Source organism: Orcinus orca, chromosome 1 (assembly GCF_937001465.1).
Source record: "Orcinus orca chromosome 1, mOrcOrc1.1, whole genome shotgun sequence".
NCBI classification, from domain to species: Eukaryota; Metazoa; Chordata; class Mammalia; order Artiodactyla; family Delphinidae; genus Orcinus; species Orcinus orca.
In genome coordinates, this window is record NC_064559.1 from 200,484,238 (window position 1) to 200,489,335 (window position 5,098).

The following is a 5,098-nucleotide window of genomic DNA, read 5'->3' on the forward strand; positions in this document are numbered from 1 at the left end:
CCATCAGACTGGGGGCTTATTCTCTGTCCCTCCCCATCTAGTCCAGCTGGTTGCCTGGGAGAGACTCTGACCTGTCATCCCACTCCAGCTGGAAGCCCCCAGTCTTGAGCCTGGAGCTGAGAGTGGGCACATTCTGAGGTCAGCCTGTGGCCTTTTTTCTCAGGCTTCCTGAAAGGTCTCAATCCCTGGTTCCCGGGACCCCTAGGCAGGGCCAGGCCTCCAAGAGGTAGCACCTGGCACCTGAAGACTCCAGGTGGAGCAGGCAGTCCTGCTGGCTGTGGGGTTTCAGTCCCAGCTCTGCTACTAACTGGCCTTGGTTCCCTTGGTCTGTCTCCACATCTGCACAGTGGGGGTTAGGACCAGGTGATGTCTGAGCTCAGGAGTGTTGCTGGCCTAGATGGAGATTCTGTGCGAATGTGGGTGGATGCAACCTTGCAGTACAGAGCGTGGAAAGCAGATGACAACTTTGTGCTGAGGAAAAGGCACCCCATACTAGGGCAGACCCAGCCCATGCCAGAGCTCAGGGCTTGGTGACCAGAGCACAGGCAGGGCTTCAGTGTCCTCCCCCTCGGCTGGGCACCTTTGTGCCGGGCACATGATACACAGCCTTGAACCGTGGCTGGGTCTGAGTTGCCAAACACGGCACTTTCTGGGTCAATTGGCCAAGAGAGGAAGGAAAATGGAAGCAGTGAAGAATGATGCTGTCTCAGGCTGCCCCCTGGTGGCCATATGCCACATGACACACATGGCTCAGGAAAAGCATCTCAGGTGAGCCTTACCCAGTGTCTCTACCCTGGTCCTAGCAGGGGGGCCTCCTCCCTGCCTGCAGAGATCCTGAAGTCCAGGAGTCAGGGTACCAGCCTCTGAACCCTGAGAAAGGGATCCTGTCATGAAGCAGCCACTGTAGACCAGGCCTGGGTCAGGCATGTTAGAGATGAACTCAGTGTACCTGTTCACTCCCCAGGCTAGAAGCCTCCCCAGGGCCGGGGCTGGTTTCACCCGTGTCACCAGTGCCTATCACAGTGTCTCCTCCAGCAGACTTGGAAGTCCCTGAGGACTCTGTCTCCCCCGCCCCATCAGACTGTGGGCTTACCCTTCTCCCTCTCCCTATCCCACCGAGTCCAGCTTGTTTCCTGGGGGAAGACAGGGAACTCTGACCAGTCACCCCACTCTGGCTAGAAGCCCCCAGGCCCAAGGCTGGAGCTAAGAGTGGACACATTCTGAGGTCAGCCTGTGGCCTTCTCTCTCAGGCTTCCCAGAAAGGCCCCAAGCCCTGGTCCTTGGGCCCCTCAGGCCAGGCTGGGCCTCCAGAGAAACAGGGAACTGTATTGGGACCCTCATCTGGGCCTCAACAACCCCCCATCCCAAAAATAACTGGAAGGAAGGTCGGTTTGAAGATGAAGAAACAGAGGTTGGGGCTTCCCAGTGCTCTCTGGATAAAGACCAGATCCCAGCGTGAGGCCCTGCAGCAGCCCACTCCTGCCACCCCCTGCCCCCGTCTCATCCTCTGTGCTCCAGCCACCCTGGCCCTCTCTCCTTCCTGGGAATCGAACACTTCCTCCCTCCTCCACACCATTGCCTGTGCTGTTCTCTCTGCCAAGCCAGGTCCCACTCGTCTTTCAGCTGTGGACTCAGTCACTGTCACCTCCCCTGGATGCTCCCTCCACCTGCGAGACCAGATCAAGTCCTTCTCTTCTACCCTCTCAAGAGCTCTTCCCTAGAACTTTCCGGAGCTGTGAGTCTCTATTTGCCTGGGTCATTATTGGGTTAATGCCAACCTCCCCAACCAGTCTGTTCTCCCTCCCCCAGTGAACGGGGACCTGTCTCAATCATGCCGAAATTTCAGCACCACTCAGAGCGGGGCATATAGTAGGTGCTCAATAAGTATTTGCTGGGTGAATGAGAGGTTGAATTAGTCCTGGTTGCAACCACTTTCAAGATGTGTGGCCTTGGACAAGTCTCACTTTCTTGCCTTCAGTTAACAAATATTTATTGAGCATCTACTATGTATTATTCTGGGCACAGGAGTTAAACCTAGATCTGTCTGGTTTCCAATTCTGTTCTCTTTCTGCTTATCCAGCTCTGCCTGCCTTTCCTAAGAAAACAAATATTGAGGAGATGTTTGAGGCTGGGAGGTGGGCAACTCCAGTCTGAAGTCTCGTCCTCTCCCACTGGACCCCCGGATGTTATAGACGCCAGTCCCCCATGGGCTCCTCAGCATCCCTGCTTCCAAGTCTTTGTGTACACAGAGCCCTCCTCCCTCTCCATCTGCCAGCATCCCACTTAACCTTCAAAATTCCATTGCAGGGTCACTGTCGCCTTGAAACCATCCTCGTGACCCTTGGCAGAAGCACCCCTCCTCTTACCACATGGCTGGCATGGGGATGCACTGCTGTCCACCCTGACCTGAGTTACTTATGCACGTGGCTCCCCGTGCACCGCACCATCCCCCCTCCCAGGGCTGCCTGGGCAAGGACTGAGTCTGATTCGTCACTCTAAAGGCTCCCGTTGATTAATCTCCCTCCAATCAAACCCTGCAGCAACTGCTCTCCACACTCCAGCGCCCAGCCCGGGGCCAGGCACTCAGGACTAGTGGATGTCCATTGTTGAACAGGAGTAAGTGGGGCAGGCCACAGGAGAGGGGGCTCTGGCTGGGTCCCCCAAATCATGATGCGAGAGTGAGATTCACAGTGTGAAGGGCATGGCCTGGGCACTCTCCCCTGGTCCCCTCACCCACCAGGAGTCCCCCTCTTCCCTCATCCCCTGGATGGCTGGTGAGAGTGTAGTGGAATGTCGCTGGGCAGATGGGCTGTGGGCTGAGCTGGGAAAGGACGGCCTGCCCCAGGGAAGGATAACCGTACATCTTAGAGCTGTCTGGGAATCGTCCACTTCAGCAGAATTCCAAGGACTGGGAAGGTGAATGTGGGTGTGCAAGGGGAGCTGCCCACCCCACATGGCCCAGTCTCAGGCTGGTGCCAGGGATGGGCTGACAGGCAGGAGGCCTGGGTTCTAGTTTTCACTCTGCTGCCAGTTTACTGTGTGACCTTGGACAAGCCCCTGCCCCTCTCTGAGCGCCCATCTGTACAATGAAAGGATTGAGTCAGGGTGGAACTGACCAGCACGAATGCTAGAGGCTAAGATAGCCAGACCCCCACCCCAGACATGTCTCTGAGTTGGTGAGCAAGGGACCCTGGGAGGGGCCACGGCCCAGACTCATCCACCTGTCTCTGTCTTGGGCTGAAGGGGGCACAGTGGGCTCCCCAGGCATTCTCTCCCCTGTGAGCTGCACATCCTCTCTGCCTGGGTCCCCCTCCCCGTCCCCTCTGTCCCCAGAGCTGCCAGGCTGCCAGCTGGGAGCATCTGCAGCTGTGACCGAGCGTCCTGCGTCATGGTGAGTCAGAGCCCTCCCTCCAAGCCAGATCCAGCCACTCCATGACAGGAAGAAGAGAAAGGACACCTCTGCCACCCCAACCCTGGGCCACGTAGCACAGGACCCCAGAGCCTGGCTGCAGGCAGGCCAGCCTTTCCTTCTCCACACAAGGGCTGGCACTGAGCAAGGCATTCGTCCCTTCAGAGCTAGCCTCCCCCAAACCAGACTTGGTGGGGGGGAGGCTCGTCTGATGGGGGCAGAGCATGGAGGGCTCTGAGCACCCATGTCTGAGTACAGCACTGGACTCTAGGACCGGCGTCTTATTCACACCAGCACATCCACTGAATGGAGTTTCTTCAGGATTCCCGTGGGGGTAGGGACACTTGGTGAAGTAATAGTGCATCACACCTGTGTTCACCATCACCGTTAATTATTTTTAGCTCTAAGAACCTACTGTGTCAGTCCTTTTGCACAATTATCTCATTGATTCTTACAGCAATCCCATGAGGTAAAATTTTTACCCCCAGTTAACAAAGAAAATATCTGAGGCTCAGAGAAGTGAAGCAACTTTCCCAAGGTCACACAGCTTGTGTGAGCTGAAGCCACATTCACACCAGTTCTGCTGACACCTGTGGCCAGGGTCACTCCCCATCAGGACTTTACTCTGAAGAGGGCACCAGGCCTGGGGAAAGAGAAAAACGGCAGCACCCGCCCCACTGCTCACCCCACCGCCACCCAGCAGTCCCACAGGACCCAGATCCTGCCCTGCTAGAGGCCTCCGGCTCCACCCGCACCCCTGCCTCAAACCTCGTTCATCCTTCAGAGTCCTGCTGGGCCATCACCAGGTTTTCGAAGAGAACCAGTGAACCTGGCTTCTTCCCTTGTAAAAGGGAAACAGTGACACCTGCCCTGCCTGGTGCACAGGTAGGTGTAAAGATGGAGTGAGACAGAAGGATGTGAAAGTGAGCGCTCAGATGCTGAAGAGCAGCGTGCAGGGGAAGATCTGCTGTGGAGCTGGGGGGTGGGGCGGGGCGTCTGTGTGTAAATATGAGTGTGTGTGGCTGTTAGTGTGTGGATGTGCACGTGCAAGTGCGTACACACATGTGTTCGTGAGTAGGTACGTGAGAGAGTGTGAGTGATCAGATGGGCCACTGTGGCCCCATCGGACGGCAGGTGCAGGGCTGAGGCAGCCCAGGCCTCTCACCCGCCTGACCCCGTGGAGTGAAGTTTAACTCTCATCCGTCAGTGAGGCCACTGGTACACCATCCCCACCCTCTGTATCCCCAGCCTGGGCCGCCGTCACCCCACTGAGAAGCTGATGGTCAAAGGTCGATGTCCCTCACAGCTAAGGGACCTCAGGCGAGGCATCCGACCTCCGTGAGCCTGTTTCTTCCCCTGCAAAATGGGTACAATGGAATTGTTGTTACTGCGCTCGGCCAGGTTGTGCCCCAAATGCCGGAATCTCCCCGCCCCCACCGCCCTCTTCCCTGACCTTCAGCCCCTGTCGCCGAGTGGCGCGGGAGGCGGGAGGGCCAGAAGTTCCCCCTCTGGCTCCCCTTCCCCTCCCCCCGCCCCCCGCCGGGCTCCTGCTTACCCCGCCGCCACCCCCCAGCCGGGCTGCTGCAACAGGTCTGCAGGCGGCGGGCGCGCTGGGGGCGGAGCGGCCTCGCGGGCTCCGCGCTCGGGGCTCGGGGCTCCGGGCGAGCGCTCCGCGGGGCCGCCCCGCCC